This window comes from Eschrichtius robustus, chromosome 7 (genome assembly GCF_028021215.1).
Source record: "Eschrichtius robustus isolate mEscRob2 chromosome 7, mEscRob2.pri, whole genome shotgun sequence".
In the NCBI taxonomy this organism is placed as follows: domain Eukaryota; kingdom Metazoa; phylum Chordata; class Mammalia; order Artiodactyla; family Eschrichtiidae; genus Eschrichtius; species Eschrichtius robustus.
The window spans coordinates 19,795,467-19,814,615 of record NC_090830.1 but is presented as its reverse complement, the minus strand read 5'-3'; positions in this window follow the sequence as shown (position 1 = coordinate 19,814,615).

Below are 19,149 nucleotides of genomic sequence, written 5' to 3'. Positions count from 1 at the left end.
ATCGGTCAAAAGGGCCATGCTGAATAAAGTGTCAAAACCAGAAATGCAGGACAGGCCACGGAGAAACGGGAGCCTTGCTACGCTGATGGGCGGGATGTAAATTGCCAACAGCCACTCTGGAGAAGTGTACGGTGTGTCCTGAAACATTTACAAAACTCAGCTTAGAGAGCATAGGGCACTTCCACTCATGGGCGTATAAATTGGGAAAACTAAAAATCAGCAAGACACAAGCACCCCAAAGTTTAGGGCTGCTCTGTTGACAAGAACCTCCACTTCGTTACACCTTAAATATCCCAGGAAAGAGAAAAATGGATAAAGAAGTTGTGGTCCTTATGTACAATGGAATATCACTCAGCCATGAAATCAACGTCATAAGGCTAGTAGCAGCATGATGAGTGGATTTAGGTACGACGATTCTAAGTGCAATAAGTCACACAGAAAAAGACACTTATCATAAGATATCACTTATAGAGGGAATGTAAAAACCGCTGCCCTTGAACTGAATTACAAAACATAACAGAGTCACACGGTTAGAAAACACACTATGGCTGCCAAACGGGAAAGGTGAGGTGGGGTGATGCATAAAACAAGGGTTTCAAATTAGCTCAGATACCGTTCCATAAACCCAATACGTAATAGACAAGACCTACTCCTTGCTCAGGGAACTGGACTCAACACCCCCTATTCACCGCCCAAGAGTATATCTGACTAGTAAGAATCTTAAAACCTATGTATTGATATCTCTCTGTAAGTGAGTCAAGTGGGTGTAAAGCTGCATAAACACAGCAGTGAAAAGCAGCTAAACCCCATTATAAAACTCAATTAATTTTAAAAACCCGTGAAACAAAGACAGTGAAAGAGAGAGAAATTCTTACAAAATTCGTTCAGGGGCTGTGATGCCACCTGGATTGACCATATCTAGACCTGCAGGTGATTGAGACATAAGGGTGGACACTCTTGGGGCTGAGAGGTTTGGTGAGGTTGGGTGAGCAAACGCAGACTCTTTAAAGTAATACTGCGTGGTACCCATCCCATGGGTCCCAAATCTCCAGGTTCAAGGGCATCTTCCTACATCGAAAACATGCATGAGAAACCCAGATGATGGTCCACCGAGTGATCGGGAAAGGTTTCTAAAAGGCACCTCATTTCTCATCTCCTTGTGCTCGGGTTCGCCATTCCAGCCGCTTTACTAGCAAACTCCCTCCTTGGAGAATCAGCACCTTTAACCTCCTGTTCCATACAGGTTGCAATTTGTCCTGAGGGTGAACGGGAAGAGGGGGAACCAATGAGAGACTAGCTCTAGGTGTTGGGACAGGCACAGGTCACTCTATTTTCCCAGCAGGAAGAAGAATTAACCACAGGCTCAGTCTGCCGCCCGGAAGAAGAATAGGGCCTAAAGCAATCCTGCGCTTTTGCGGCCAGCTCCCAAGAGAGCGAGTTGAAAAATGGAGCTCAGGGGCACTGCAATTCACAAACCTGCAGACTTATAAATGATAACTCTCGTCTACAAATATATTGAGGGAAGGCAACAAACAGGATTTGCAAGCAAGGCAGAATTGCAGGAAACAGATTTCAGGAGGCAGATTCGAATCGCCTTTAAAGCACAGGAAAAGCGGCAAAACCTCGACAATGATGCCCTTGTCCAAAAAGGGCGTATGCGTTTTTTTCCTGAATATATTCAGGAAAAAACGCATACGCCCTTTTTGGCCAACCAAGCAACCTGGAAAGGCAAATCAGCGCTACAAAGAAGTCTCGCTTCCCATCGGTCAAAAGGGCCATGCTGAATAAAGTGTCAAAACCAGAAATGCAGGACAGGCCACGGAGAAACGGGAGCCTTGCTACGCTGATGGGCGGGATGTAAATTGCCAACAGCCACTCTGGAGAAGTGTACGGTGTGTCCTGAAACATTTACAAAACTCAGCTTAGAGAGCATAGGGCACTTCCACTCATGGGCGTATAAATTGGGAAAACTAAAAATCAGCAAGACACAAGCACCCCAAAGTTTAGGGCTGCTCTGTTGACAAGAACCTCCACTTCGTTACACCTTAAATATCCCAGGAAAGAGAAAAATGGATAAAGAAGTTGTGGTCCTTATGTACAATGGAATATCACTCAGCCATGAAATCAACGTCATAAGGCTAGTAGCAGCATGATGAGTGGATTTAGGTACGACGATTCTAAGTCAAATAAGTCACACAGAAAAAGACACTTATCATAAGATATCACCTATAGAGGGAATGTAAAAACCGCTGCCCTTGAACTGAATTACAAAACAGAACAGAGTCACACGGTTAGAAAACACACTATGGCTGCCTAACGGCAAAGGTGAGGTGGGGTGATGCATAAAACAAGGGTTTCAAATTAGCTCAGATACCGTTCCATAAACCCAATATGTAATAGACAAGACCTACTCCTTGCTCAGGGAACTGGACTCAACACCCCCTATTCACCGCCCAAAAGTATATCTGACTAGTAAGAATCTTAAAACCTATGTATTGATATCTCTCTGTAAGTGAGTCAAGTGGGTGTAAAGCTGCATAAACACAGCAGTGAAAAGCAGCTAAACCCCATTATAAAACTCAATTAATTTTAAAAACCCGTTAAACAAAGACAGTGAAAGGGAGAGAAATTCTTACAAAATTCGTTCAGGCGCTGTGATGCCACCTGGATTGACCATATCTAGACCCGCAGCTGATTGAGACATAAGGGTGGACACTCTTGGGGCTGAGGGGTTTGGTGAGGTTCGGTGAGCAAACGCAGACGCTTTAAAGTAATACTGCGTGGTACCCATCCCATGGGTCCCAAATCTCCAGGTTCAAGGGCATCTTCCTACATCGAAAACATGCATGAGAAACCCAGAAGATGGTCCACCGAGTGATCGGGAAAGGTTTCTAAAACGCACCTCATTTCTCGTCTCCTTGTGCTCGGGTTCGCCATTCCAGCCGCATTACTAGCAATCTCCCTCCTTGGAGAATCAGCACCTTTAACCTCCTGTTCCATACAGGTGGCAATTTGAACTGAGGGTGAACGGGAATACGGGGAACCAATGAGAGACTAGCTCTAGGTGTTGGGACAGGCACAGGTCACTCTATTTTCCCATCAGGAAGAAGAATTAACCACAGGCTCAGTCTGCCGCCCAGAAGCAGAATAGGGCCTAAAGCAATCATGCGCATTTGCGGCCAGCTCCCAAGAGAGCGAGTTGAAAAATGGAGCTCAGGGGCACTGCAATTCACAAACCTGCAGACTTATAAATGATAACTCTCGTCTACAAATATATTGAGGGAAGGCAACAAAGAGGATTTGAAAGCAAGGCAGAATTGCAGGAAACAGATTTCAGGAGGCAGATTCGAATCGCCTTTAAAGCACAGGAAAAGCGGCAAAACCTCGACAATGATGCCCTTGGCCAAAAAGGGCGTATGCGTTTTTTCCTGAATATATTCAGGAAAAAACGCATACGCCCTGTTTGGCCAACCAAGCAACCTGGAAAGGCAAATCAGCGCTACAAAGAAGTCTCGCTTCCCATCGGTCAAAAGGGCCATGCTGAATAAAGTGTCAAAACCAGAAATGCAGGACAGGCCACGGAGAAACGGGAGCCTTGCTACGCTGATGGGCGGGATGTAAATTGCCAACAGCCACTCTGGAGAAGTGTACGGTGTGTCCTGAAATATTTACAAAACTCAGCTTAGAGAGCATAGGGCACTTCCATTCATGGGCGTATAAATTGGGAAAACTAAAAATCAGCAAGACACAAGCACCCCAAAGTTTAGGGCTGCTCTGTTGACAAGAACCTCCACTTCGTTACACCTTAAATATCCCAGGAAAGAGAAAAATGGATAAAGAAGTTGTGGTCCTTATGTACAATGGAATATCACTCAGCCATGAAATCAACGTCATAAGGCTAGTAGCAGCATGATGAGTGGATTTAGGTACGACGATTCTAAGTGCAATAAGTCACACAGAAAAAGACACTTATCATAAGATATCACTTATAGAGGGAATGTAAAAACCGCTGCCCTTGAACTGAATTACAAAACAGAACAGAGTCACACGGTTAGAAAACACACTATGGCTGCCAAACGGAAAACGTGAGGTGGGGTGATGCATAAAACAAGGGTTTCAAATTAGCTCAGATACCGTTCCATAAACCCAATACGTAATAGACAAGACCTACTCCTTGCTCAGGGAACTGGACTCAACACCCCCTATTCACCGCCCAAGAGTATATCTGACTAGTAAGAATCTTAAAACCTATGTATTGATATCTCTCTGTAAGTGAGTCAAGTGGGTGTAAAGCTGCATAAACACAGCAGTGAAAAGCAGCTAAACCCCATTATAAAACTCAATTAATTTTAAAAACCCGTGAAACAAAGACAGTGAAAGGGAGAGAAATTCTTACAAAATTCGTTCAGGCGCTGTGATGCCACCTGGATTGACCATATCTAGACCCGCAGCTGATTGAGACATAAGGGTGGACACTCTTGGGGCTGAGGGGTTTGGTGAGGTTCGGTGAGCAAACGCAGACGCTTTAAAGTAATACTGCGTGGTACCCATCCCATGGGTCCCAAATCTCCAGGTTCAAGGGCATCTTCCTACATCGAAAACATGCATGAGAAACCCAGAAGATGGTCCACCGAGTGATCGGGAAAGGTTTCTAAAACGCACCTCATTTCTCGTCTCCTTCTGCTCGGGTTCGCCATTCCAGCCTCTTTACTAGCAATCTCCCTCCTTGGAGAATCAGCACCTTTAACCTCCTGTTCCATACAGGTGGCAATTTGAACTGAGGGTGAACGGGAAAACGGGGAACCAATGAGAGACTAGCTCTAGGTGTTGGGACAGGCACAGGTCACTCTATTTTCCCATCAGGAAGAAGAATTAAGCACAGGCTCAGTCTGCCGCCCGGAAGCAGAATAGGGCCTAAAGCAATCCTGCGCTTTTGCGGCCAGCTCCCAAGAGAGCGAGTTGAAAAATGGAGCTCAGGGGCACTGCAATTCACAAACCTGCAGACTTATAAATGATAACTCTCGTCTACAAATATATTGAGGGAAGGCAACAAAGAGGATTTGAAAGCAAGGCAGAATTGCAGGAAACAGATTTCAGGAGGCAGATTCGAATCGCCTTTAAAGCACAGGAAAAGCGGCAAAACCTCGACAATGATGCCCTTGGCCAAAAAGGGCGTATGCGTTTTTTCCTGAATATATTCAGGAAAAAACGCATACGCCCTTTTTGGCCAACCAAGCAACCTGGAAAGGCAAATCAGCGCTACAAAGAAGTCTCGCTTCCCATCGGTCAAAAGGGCCATGCTGAATAAAGTGTCAAAACCAGAAATGCAGGACAGGCCACGGAGAAACGGGAGCCTTGCTACGCTGATGGGCGGGATGTAAATTGCCAACAGCCACTCTGGAGAAGTGTACGGTGTGTCCTGAAACATTTACAAATCTCAGCTTAGAGAGCATAGGGCACTTCCACTCATGGGCGTATAAATTGGGAAAACTAAAAATCAGCAAGACACAAGCACCCCAAAGTTTAGGGCTGCTCTGTTGACAAGAACCTCCACTTCGTTACACCTTAAATATCCCAGGAAAGAGAAAAATGGATAAAGAAGTTGTGGTCCTTATGTACAATGGAATATCACTCAGCCATGAAATCAACGTCATAAGGCTAGTAGCAGCATGATGAGTGGATTTAGGTACGACGATTCTAAGTGCAATAAGTCACACAGAAAAAGACACTTATCATAAGATATCACCTATAGAGGGAATGTAAAAACCGCTGCCCTTGAACTGAATTACAAAACAGAACAGAGTCACACGGTTAGAAAACACACTATGGCTGCCTAACGGCAAAGGTGAGGTGGGGTGATGCATAAAACAAGGGTTTCAAATTAGCTCAGATACCGTTCCATAAACCCAATACGTAATAGACAAGACCTACTCCTTGCTCAGGGAACTGGACTCAACACCCCCTATTCACCGCCCAAGAGTATATCTGACTAGTAAGAATCTTAAAACCTATGTATTGATATCTCTCTGTAAGTGAGTCAAGTGGGTGTAAAGCTGCATAAACACAGCAGTGAAAAGCAGCTAAACCCCATTATAAAACTCAATTAATTTTAAAAACCCGTGAAACAAAGACAGTGAAAGGGAGAGAAATTCTTACAAAATTCGTTCAGGCGCTGTGATGCCACCTGGATTGACCATATCTAGACCCGCAGCTGATTGAGACATAAGGGTGGACACTCTTGGGGCTGAGGGGTTTGGTGAGGTTCGGTGAGCAAACGCAGACGCTTTAAAGTAATACTGCGTGGTACCCATCCCATGGGTCCCAAATCTCCAGGTTCAAGGGCATCTTCCTACATCGAAAACATGCATGAGAAACCCAGAAGATGGTCCACCGAGTGATCGGGAAAGGTTTCTAAAACGCACCTCATTTCTCGTCTCCTTCTGCTCGGGTTCGCCATTCCAGCCTCTTTACTAGCAATCTCCCTCCTTGGAGAATCAGCACCTTTAACCTCCTGTTCCATACAGGTGGCAATTTGAACTGAGGGTGAACGGGAAAACGGGGAACCAATGAGAGACTAGCTCTAGGTGTTGGGACAGGCACAGGTCACTCTATTTTCCCATCAGGAAGAAGAATTAAGCACAGGCTCAGTCTGCCGCCCGGAAGCAGAATAGGGCCTAAAGCAATCCTGCGCTTTTGCGGCCAGCTCCCAAGAGAGCGAGTTGAAAAATGGAGCTCAGGGGCACTGCAATTCACAAACCTGCAGACTTATAAATGATAACTCTCGTCTACAAATATATTGAGGGAAGGCAACAAAGAGGATTTGAAAGCAAGGCAGAATTGCAGGAAACAGATTTCAGGAGGCAGATTCGAATCGCCTTTAAAGCACAGGAAAAGCGGCAAAACCTCGACAATGATGCCCTTGGCCAAAAAGGGCGTATGCGTTTTTTCCTGAATATATTCAGGAAAAAACGCATACGCCCTTTTTGGCCAACCAAGCAACCTGGAAAGGCAAATCAGCGCTACAAAGAAGTCTCGCTTCCCATCGGTCAAAAGGGCCATGCTGAATAAAGTGTCAAAACCAGAAATGCAGGACAGGCCACGGAGAAACGGGAGCCTTGCTACGCTGATGGGCGGGATGTAAATTGCCAACAGCCACTCTGGAGAAGTGTACGGTGTGTCCTGAAACATTTACAAATCTCAGCTTAGAGAGCATAGGGCACTTCCACTCATGGGCGTATAAATTGGGAAAACTAAAAATCAGCAAGACACAAGCACCCCAAAGTTTAGGGCTGCTCTGTTGACAAGAACCTCCACTTCGTTACACCTTAAATATCCCAGGAAAGAGAAAAATGGATAAAGAAGTTGTGGTCCTTATGTACAATGGAATATCACTCAGCCATGAAATCAACGTCATAAGGCTAGTAGCAGCATGATGAGTGGATTTAGGTACGACGATTCTAAGTCAAATAAGTCACACAGAAAAAGACACTTATCATAAGATATCACCTATAGAGGGAATGTAAAAACCGCTGCCCTTGAACTGAATTACAAAACAGAACAGAGTCACACGGTTAGAAAACACACTATGGCTGCCTAACGGCAAAGGTGAGGTGGGGTGATGCATAAAACAAGGGTTTCAAATTAGCTCAGATACCGTTCCATAAACCCAATATGTAATAGACAAGACCTACTCCTTGCTCAGGGAACTGGACTCAACACCCCCTATTCACCGCCCAAGAATATATCTGACTAGTAAGAATCTTAAAACTTATGTATTGATATCTCTCTGTAAGTGAGTCAAGTGGGTGTAAAGCTGCATAAACACAGCAGTGAAAAGCAGCTAAACCCCATTATAAAACTCAATTAATTTTAAAAACCCGTGAAACAAAGACAGTGAAAGAGAGAGAAATTCTTACAAAATTCGTTCAGGGGCTGTGATGCCACCTGGATTGACCATATCTAGACCCGCAGCTGATTGAGACATAAGGGTGGACACTCTTGGGGCTGAGAGGTTTGGTGAGGTTGGGTGAGCAAACGCAGACGCTTTAAAGTAATACTGCGTGGTACCCATCCCATGGGTCCCAAATCTCCAGGTTCAAGGGCATCTTCCTACATCGAAAACATGCATGAGAAACCCAGAAGATGGTCCACCGAGTGATCGGGAAAGGTTTCTAAAAGGCACCTCATTTCTCATCTCCTTGTGCTCGGGTTTGCCATTCCAGCCGCTTTACTAGCAAACTCCCTCCTTGGAGAATCAGCACCTTTAACCTCCTGTTCCATACAGGTTGCAATTTGTCCTGAGGGTGAACGGGAAGAGGGGGAACCAATGAGAGACTAGCTCTAGGTGTTGGGACAGGCACAGGTCACTCTATTTTCCCAGCAGGAAGAAGAATTAACCACAGGCTCAGTCTGCCGCCCGGAAGAAGAATAGGGCCTAAAGCAATCCTGCGCTTTTGCGGCCAGCTCCCAAGAGAGCGAGTTGAAAAATGGAGCTCAGGGGCACTGCAATTCACAAACCTGCAGACTTATAAATGATAACTCTCGTCTACAAATATATTGAGGGAAGGCAACAAAGAGGATTTGAAAGCAAGGCAGAATTGCAGGAAACAGATTTCAGGAGGCAGATTCGAATCGCCTTTAAAGCACAGGAAAAGCGGCAAAACCTCGACAATGATGCCCTTGGCCAAAAAGGGCGTATGCCTTTTTTTCCTGAATATATTCAGGAAAAAACGCATACGCCCTTTTTGGCCAACCAAGCAACCTGGAAAGGCAAATCAGCGCTACAAAGAAGTCTCGCTTCCCATCGGTCAAAAGGGCCATGCTGAATAAAGTGTCAAAACCAGAAATGCAGGACAGGCCACGGAGAAACGGGAGCCTTGCTACGCTGATGGGCGGGATGTAAATTGCCAACAGCCACTCTGGAGAAGTGTACGGTGTGTCCTGAAACATTTACAAAACTCAGCTTAGAGAGCATAGGGCACTTCCACTCATGGGCGTATAAATTGGGAAAACTAAAAATCAGCAAGACACAAGCACCCCAAAGTTTAGGGCTGCTCTGTTGACAAGAACCTCCACTTCGTTACACCTTAAATATCCCAGGAAAGAGAAAAATGGATAAAGAAGTTGTGGTCCTTATGTACAATGGAATATTACTCAGCCATGAAATCAACGTCATAAGGCTAGTAGTAGCATGATGAGTGGATTTAGGTACGACGATTCTAAGTGAAATAAGTCACACAGAAAAAGACACTTATCATAAGATATCACCTATAGAGGGAATGTAAAAACCGCTGCCCTTGAACTGAATTACAAAACAGAACAGAGTCACACGGTTAGAAAACACACTATGGCTGCCTAACGGCAAAGGTGAGGTGGGGTGATGCATAAAACAAGGGTTTCAAATTAGCTCAGATACCGTTCCATAAACCCAATATGTAATAGACAAGACCTACTCCTTGCTCAGGGAACTGGACTCAACACCCCCTATTCACCGCCCAAAAGTATATCTGACTAGTAAGAATCTTAAAACCTATGTATTGATATCTCTCTGTAAGTGAGTCAAGTGGGTGTAAAGCTGCATAAACACAGCAGTGAAAAGCAGCTAAACCCCATTATAAAACTCAATTAATTTTAAAAACCCGTGAAACAAAGACAGTGAAAGGGAGAGAAATTCTTACAAAATTCGTTCAGGCGCTGTGATGCCACCTGGATTGACCATATCTAGACCCGCAGCTGATTGAGACATAAGGGTGGACACTCTTGGGGCTGAGGGGTTTGGTGAGGTTCGGTGAGCAAACGCAGACGCTTTAAAGTAATACTGCGTGGTACCCATCCCATGGGTCCCAAATCTCCAGGTTCAAGGGCATCTTCCTACATCGAAAACATGCATGAGAAACCCAGAAGATGGTCCACCGAGTGATCGGGAAAGGTTTCTAAAACGCACCTCATTTCTCGTCTCCTTGTGCTCGGGTTCGCCATTCCAGCCGCTTTACTAGCAATCTCCCTCCTTGGAGAATCAGCACCTTTAACCTCCTGTTCCATACAGGTGGCAATTTGAACTGAGGGTGAACGGGAAGAGGGGGAACCAATGAGAGACTAGCTCTAGGTGTTGGGACAGGCACAGGTCACTCTATTTTCCCATCAGGAAGAAGAATTAACCACAGGCTCAGTCTGCCGCCCGGAAGCAGAATAGGGCCTAAAGCAATCCTGCGCTTTTGCGGCCAGCTCCCAAGAGAGCGAGTTGAAAAATGGAGCTCAGGGGCACTGCAATTCACAAACCTGCAGACTTATAAATGATAACTCTCGTCTACAAATATATTGAGGGAAGGCAACAAAGAGGATTTGAAAGCAAGGCAGAATTGCAGGAAACAGATTTCAGGAGGCAGATTCGAATCGCCTTTAAAGCACAGGAAAAGCGGCAAAACCTCGACAATGATGCCCTTGGCCAAAAAGGGCGTATGCGTTTTTTCCTGAATATATTCAGGAAAAAACGCATACGCCCTGTTTGGCCAACCAAGCAACCTGGAAAGGCAAATCAGCGCTACAAAGAAGTCTCGCTTCCCATCGGTCAAAAGGGCCATGCTGAATAAAGTGTCAAAACCAGAAATGCAGGACAGGCCACGGAGAAACGGGAGCCTTGCTACGCTGATGGGCGGGATGTAAATTGCCAACAGCCACTCTGGAGAAGTGTACGGTGTGTCCTGAAATATTTACAAAACTCAGCTTAGAGAGCATAGGGCACTTCCATTCATGGGCGTATAAATTGGGAAAACTAAAAATCAGCAAGACACAAGCACCCCAAAGTTTAGGGCTGCTCTGTTGACAAGAACCTCCACTTCGTTACACCTTAAATATCCCAGGAAAGAGAAAAATGGATAAAGAAGTTGTGGTCCTTATGTACAATGGAATATCACTCAGCCATGAAATCAACGTCATAAGGCTAGTAGCAGCATGATGAGTGGATTTAGGTACGACAATTCTAAGTGCAATAAGTCACACAGAAAAAGACACTTATCATAAGATATCACTTATAGAGGGAATGTAAAAACCGCTGCCCTTGAACTGAATTACAAAACAGAACAGAGTCACACGGTTAGAAAACACACTATGGCTGCCAAACGGAAAACGTGAGGTGGGGTGATGCATAAAACAAGGGTTTCAAATTAGCTCAGATACCGTTCCATAAACCCAATACGTAATAGACAAGACCTACTCCTTGCTCAGGGAACTGGACTCAACACCCCCTATTCACCGCCCAAGAGTATATCTGACTAGTAAGAATCTTAAAACCTATGTATTGATATCTCTCTGTAAGTGAGTCAAGTGGGTGTAAAGCTGCATAAACACAGCAGTGAAAAGCAGCTAAACCCCATTATAAAACTCAATTAATTTTAAAAACCCGTGAAACAAAGACAGTGAAAGGGAGAGAAATTCTTACAAAATTCGTTCAGGCGCTGTGATGCCACCTGGATTGACCATATCTAGACCCGCAGCTGATTGAGACATAAGGGTGGACACTCTTGGGGCTGAGGGGTTTGGTGAGGTTCGGTGAGCAAACGCAGACGCTTTAAAGTAATACTGCGTGGTACCCATCCCATGGGTCCCAAATCTCCAGGTTCAAGGGCATCTTCCTACATCGAAAACATGCATGAGAAACCCAGAAGATGGTCCACCGAGTGATCGGGAAAGGTTTCTAAAAGGCACCTCATTTCTCATCTCCTTGTGCTCGGGTTCGCCATTCCAGCCGCTTTACTAGCAATCTCCCTCCTTGGAGAATCAGCACCTTTAACCTCCTGTTCCATACAGGTTGCAATTTGTCCTGAGGGTGAACGGGAAGAGGGGGAACCAATGAGAGACTAGCTCTAGGTGTTGGGACAGGCACAGGTCACTCTATTTTCCCATCAGGAAGAAGAATTAACCACAGGCTCAGTCTGCCGCCCGGAAGCAGAATAGGGCCTAAAGCAATCCTGCGCTTTTGCGGCCAGCTCCCAAGAGAGCGAGTTGAAAAATGGAGCTCAGGGGCACTGCAATTCACAAACCTGCAGACTTATAAATGATAACTCTCGTCTACAAATATATTGAGGGAAGGCAACAAAGAGGATTTGAAAGCAAGGCAGAATTGCAGGAAACAGATTTCAGGAGGCAGATTCGAATCGCCTTTAAAGCACAGGAAAAGCGGCAAAACCTCGACAATGATGCCCTTGGCCAAAAAGGGCGTATGCGTTTTTTCCTGAATATATTCAGGAAAAAACGCATACGCCCTTTTTGGCCAACCAAGCAACCTGGAAAGGCAAATCAGCGCTACAAAGAAGTCTCGCTTCCCATCGGTCAAAAGGGCCATGCTGAATAAAGTGTCAAAACCAGAAATGCAGGACAGGCCACGGAGAAACGGGAGCCTTGCTACGCTGATGGGCGGGATGTAAATTGCCAACAGCCACTCTGGAGAAGTGTACGGTGTGTCCTGAAACATTTACAAAACTCAGCTTAGAGAGCATAGGGCACTTCCACTCATGGGCGTATAAATTGGGAAAACTAAAAATCAGCAAGACACAAGCACCCCAAAGTTTAGGGCTGCTCTGTTGACAAGAACCTCCACTTCGTTACACCTTAAATATCCCAGGAAAGAGAAAAATGGATAAAGAAGTTGTGGTCCTTATGTACAATGGAATATCACTCAGCCATGAAATCAACGTCATAAGGCTAGTAGCAGCATGATGAGTGGATTTATGTACGACGATTCTAAGTCAAATAAGTCACACAGAAAAAGACACTAATCATAAGATATCACCTATAGAGGGAATGTAAAAACCGCTGCCCTTGAACTGAATTACAAAACAGAACAGAGTCACACGGTTAGAAAACACACTATGGCTGCCTAACAGCAAAGGTGAGGTGGGGTGATGCATAAAACAAGGGTTTCAAATTAGCTCAGATACCGTTCCATAAACCCAATATGTAATAGAAAAGACCTACTCCTTGCTCAGGGAACTGGACTCAACACCCCCTATTCACCGCCCAAAAGTATATCTGACTAGTAAAAATCTTAAAACCTATGTATTGATATCTCTCTGTAAGTGAGTCAAGTGGGTGTAAAGCTGCATAAACACAGCAGTGAAAAGCAGCTAAACCCCATTATAAAACTCAATTAATTTTAAAAACCCGTGAAACAAAGACAGTGAAAGGGAGAGAAATTCTTACAAAATTCGTTCAGGCGCTGTGATGCCACCTGGATTGACCATATCTAGACCCGCAGCTGATTGAGACATAAGGGTGGACACTCTTGGGGCTGAGGGGTTTGGTGAGGTTCGGTGAGCAAACGCAGACGCTTTAAAGTAATACTGCGTGGTACCCATCCCATGGGTCCCAAATCTCCAGGTTCAAGGGCATCTTCCTACATCGAAAATATGCATGAGAAACCCAGAAGATGGTCCACCGAGTGATCGGGAAAGGTTTCTAAAACGCACCTCATTTCTCGTCTCCTTGTGCTCGGGTCCGCCATTCCAGCCGCTTTACTAGCAATCTCCCTCCTTGGAGAATCAGCACCTTTAACCTCCTGTTCCATACAGGTGGCAATTTGAACTGAGGGTGAACGGGAAGAGGGGGAACCAATGAGAGACTAGCTCTAGGTGTTGGGACAGGCACAGGTCACTCTATTTTCCCATCAGGAAGAAGAATTAACCACAGGCTCAGTCTGCCGCCCGGAAGCAGAATAGGGCCTAAAGCAATCCTGCGCTTTTGCGGCCAGCTCCCAAGAGAGCGAGTTGAAAAATGGAGCTCAGGGGCACTGCAATTCACAAACCTGCAGACTTATAAATGATAACTCTCGTCTACAAATATATTGAGGGAAGGCAACAAAGAGGATTTGAAAGCAAGGCAGAATTGCAGGAAACAGATTTCAGGAGGCAGATTCGAATCGCCTTTAAAGCACAGGAAAAGCGGCAAAACCTCGACAATGATGCCCTTGGCCAAACAGGGCGTATGCGTTTTTTCCTGAATATATTCAGGAAAAAACGCATACGCCCTGTTTGGCCAACCAAGCAACCTGGAAAGGCAAATCAGCGCTACAAAGAAGTCTCGCTTCCCATCGGTCAAAAGGGCCATGCTGAATAAAGTGTCAAAACCAGAAATGCAGGACAGGCCACGGAGAAACGGGAGCCTTGCTACGCTGATGGGCGGGATGTAAATTGCCAACAGCCACTCTGGAGAAGTGTACGGTGTGTCCTGAAACATTTACAAAACTCAGCTTAGAGAGCATAGGGCACTTCCACTCATGGGCGTATAAATTGGGAAAACTAAAAATCAGCAAGACACAAGCACCCCAAAGTTTAGGGCTGCTCTGTTGACAAGAACCTCCACTTCGTTACACCTTAAATATCCCAGGAAAGAGAAAAATGGATAAAGAAGTTGTGGTCCTTATGTACAATGGAATATCACTCAGCCATGAAATCAACGTCATAAGGCTAGTAGCAGCATGATGAGTGGATTTAGGTACGACGATTCTAAGTGCAATAAGTCACACAGAAAAAGACACTTATCATAAGATATCACTTATAGAGGGAATGTAAAAACCGCTGCCCTTGAACTGAATTACAAAACAGAACAGAGTCACACGGTTAGAAAACACACTATGGCTGCCAAACGGGAAACGTGAGGTGGGGTGATGCATAAAACAAGGGTTTCAAATTAGCTCAGATACCGTTCCATAAACCCAATACGTAATAGACAAGACCTACTCCTTGCTCAGGGAACTGGACTCAACACCCCCTATTCACCGCCCAAGAGTATATCTGACTAGTAAGAATCTTAAAACCTATGTATTGATATCTCTCTGTAAGTGAGTCAAGTGGGTGTAAAGCTGCATAAACACAGCAGTGAAAAGCAGCTAAACCCCATTATAAAACTCAATTAATTTTAAAAACCCGTGAAACAAAGACTGTAAAAGGGAGAGAAATTCTTACAAAATTCGTTCAGGCGCTGTGATGCCACCTGGATTGACCATATCTAGACCCGCAGCTGATTGAGACATAAGGGTGGACACTCTTGGGGCTGAGGGGTTTGGTGAGGTTCGGTGAGCAAACACAGACGCTTTAAAGTAATACTGCGTGGTACCCATCCCATGGGTCCCAAATCTCCAGGTTCAAGGGCATCTTCCTACATCGAAAACATGCATGAGAAACCCAGAAGATGGTCCACCGAGTGATCGGGAAAGGTTTCTAAAACGCACCTCATTTCTCGTCTCCTTGTGCTCGGGTTCGCCATACCAGCCTCTTTACTAGCAATCTCCCTCCTTGGAGAATCAGCACCTTTAACCTCCTGTTCCATACAGGTGGCAATTTGAACTGAGGATGAACGGGAAGACGGGGAACCAATGAGAGACTAGCTCTAGGTGTTGGGACAGGCACAGGTCACTCTATTTTCCCATCAGGAAGAAGAATTAACCACAGGCTCAGTCTGCCGCCCGGAAGCAGAATAGGGCCTAAAGCAATCCTGCGCTTTTGCGGCCAGCTCCCAAGAGAGCGAGTTGAAAAATGGAGCTCAGGGGCACTGCAATTCACAAACCTGCAGACTTATAAATGATAACTCTCGTCTACAAATATATTGAGGGAAGGCAACAAAGAGGATTTGAAAGCAAGGCAGAATTGCAGGAAACAGATTTCAGGAGGCAGATTCGAATCGCCTTTAAAGCACAGGAAAAGCGGCAAAACCTCGACAATGATGCCCTTGGCCAAACAGGGCGTATGCGTTTTTTCCTGAATATATTCAGGAAAAAACGCATACGCCCTGTTTGGCCAACCAAGCAACCTGGAAAGGCAAATCAGCGCTACAAAGAAGTCTCGCTTCCCATCGGTCAAAAGGGCCATGCTGAATAAAGTGTCAAAACCAGAAATGCAGGACAGGCCACGGAGAAACGGGAGCCTTGCTACGCTGATGGGCGGGATGTAAATTGCCAACAGCCACTCTGGAGAAGTGTACGGTGTGTCCTGAAACATTTACAAAACTCAGCTTAGAGAGCATAGGGCACTTCCACTCATGGGCGTATAAATTGGGAAAACTAAAAATCAGCAAGACACAAGCACCCCAAAGTTTAGGGCTGCTCTGTTGACAAGAACCTCCACTTCGTTACACCTTAAATATCCCAGGAAAGAGAAAAATGGATAAAGAAGTTGTGGTCCTTATGTACAATGGAATATCACTCAGCCATGAAATCAACGTCATAAGGCTAGTAGCAGCATGATGAGTGGATTTAGGTACGACGATTCTAAGTGCAATAAGTCACACAGAAAAAGACACTTATCATAAGATATCACTTATAGAGGGAATGTAAAAACCGCTACCCTTGAACTGAATTACAAAACAGAACAGAGTCACACGGTTAGAAAACACACTATGGCTGCCAAACGGGAAACGTGAGGTGGGGTGATGCATAAAACAAGGGTTTCAAATTAGCTCAGATACCGTTCCATAAACCCAATACGTAATAGACAAGACCTACTCCTTGCTCAGGGAACTGGACTCAACACCCCCTATTCACCGCCCAAGAGTATATCTGACTAGTAAGAATCTTAAAACCTATGTATTGATATCTCTCTGTAAGTGAGTCAAGTGGGTGTAAAGCTGCATAAACACAGCAGTGAAAAGCAGCTAAACCCCATTATAAAACTCAATTAATTTTAAAAACCCGTGAAACAAAGACAGTGAAAGGGAGAGAAATTCTTACAAAATTCGTTCAGGCGCTGTGATGCCACCTGGATTGACCATATCTAGACCCGCAGCTGATTGAGACATAAGGGTGGACACTCTTGGGGCTGAGGGGTTTGGTGAGGTTCGGTGAGCAAACGCAGACGCTTTAAAGTAATACTGCGTGGTACCCATCCCATGGGTCCCAAATCTCCAGGTTCAAGGGCATCTTCCTACATCGAAAACATGCATGAGAAACCCAGAAGATGGTCCACCAAGTGATCGGGAAAGGTTTCTAAAAGGCACCTCATTTCTCATCTCCTTGTGCTCGGGTTCGCCATTCCAGCCGCTTTACTAGCAATCTCCCTCCTTGGAGAATCAGCACCTTTAACCTCCTGTTCCATACAGGTTGCAATTTGTCCTGAGGGTGAACGGGAAGAGGGGGAACCAATGAGAGACTAGCTCTAGGTGTTGGGACAGGCACAGGTCACTCTATTTTCCCATCAGGAAGAAGAATTAACCACAGGCTCAGTCTGCCGCCCGGAAGCAGAATAGGGCCTAAAGCAATCCTGCGCTTTTGCGGCCAGCTCCCAAGAGAGCGAGTTGAAAAATGGAGCTCAGGGGCACTGCAATTCACAAACCTGCAGACTTATAAATGATAACTCTCGTCTACAAATATATTGAGGGAAGGCAACAAAGAGGATTTGAAAGCAAGGCAGAATTGCAGGAAACAGATTTCAGGAGGCAGATTCGAATCGACTTTAAAGCACAGGAAAAGCGGCAAAACCTCGACAATGATGCCCTTGGCCAAAAAGGGCGTATGCGTTTTTTCCTGAATATATTCAGGAAAAAACGCATACGCCCTTTTTGGCCAACCAAGCAACCTGGAAAGGCAAATCAGCGCTACAAAGAAGTCTCGCTTCCCATCGGTCAAAAGGGCCATGCTGAATAAAGTGTCAAAACCAGAAATGCAGGACAGGCCACGGAGAAACGGGAGCCTTGCTACGCTGATGGGCGGGATGTAAATTGCCAACAGCCACTCTGGAGAAGTGTACGGTGTGTCCTGAAACATTTACAAAACTCAGCTTAGAGAGCATAGGGCACTTCCACTCATGGGCGTATAAATTGGGAAAACTAAAAATCAGCAAGACACAAGCACCCCAAAGTTTAGGGCTGCTCTGTTGACAAGAACCTCCACTTCGTTACACCTTAAATATCCCAGGAAAGAGAAAAATGGATAAAGAAGTTGTGGTCCTTATGTACAATGGAATATCACTCAGCCATGAAATCAACGTCATAAGGCTAGTAGCAGCATGATGAGTGGATTTAGGTACGACGATTCTAAGTCAAATAAGTCACACAGAAAAAGACACTTATCATAAGATATCACCTATAGAGGGAATGTAAAAACCGCTGCCCTTGAACTGAATTACAAAACAGAACAGAGTCACACGGTTAGAAAACACACTATGGCTGCCTAACGGCAAAGGTGAGGTGGGGTGATGCATAAAACAAGGGTTTCAAATTAGCTCAGATACCGTTCCATAAACCCAATATGTAATAGACAAGACCTACTCCTTGCTCAGGGAACTGGACTCAACACCCCCTATTCACCGCCCAAGAATATATCTGACTAGTAAGAATCTTAAAACTTATGTATTGATATCTCTCTGTAAGTGAGTCAAGTGGGTGTAAAGCTGCATAAACACAGCAGTGAAAAGCAGCTAAACCCCATTATAAAACTCAATTAATTTTAAAAACCCGTGAAACAAAGACAGTGAAAGAGAGAGAAATTCTTACAAAATTCGTTCAGGGGCTGTGATGCCACCTGGATTGACCATATCTAGACCCGCAGCTGATTGAGACATAAGGGTGGACACTCTTGGGGCTGAGCGGTTTGGTGAGGTTGGGTGAGCAAACGCAGACGCTTTAAAGTAATACTGCGTGGTACCCATCCCATGGGTCCCAAATCTCCAGGTTCAAGGGCATCTTCCTACATCGAAAACATGCATGAGAAACCCAGAATATGGTCCACCGAGTGATCGGGAAAGGTTTCTAAAAGGCACCTCATTTCTCATCTCCTTGTGCTCGGGTTCGCCATTCCAGCCGCTTTACTAGCAATCTCCCTCCTTGGAGAATCAGCACCTTTAACCTCCTGTTCCATACAGGTTGCAATTTGTCCTGAGGGTGAACGGGAAGAGGGGGAACCAATGAGAGACTAGCTCTAGGTGTTGGGACAGGCACAGGTCACTCTATTTTCCCATCAGGAAGAAGAATTAACCACAGGCTCAGTCTGCCGCCCGGAAGCAGAATAGGGCCTAAAGCAATCCTGCGCTTTTGCGGCCAGCTCCCAAGAGAGCGAGTTGAAAAATGGAGCTCAGGGGCACTGCAATTCACAAACCTGCAGACTTATAAATGATAACTCTCGTCTACAAATATATTGAGGGAAGGCAACAAAGAGGATTTGAAAGC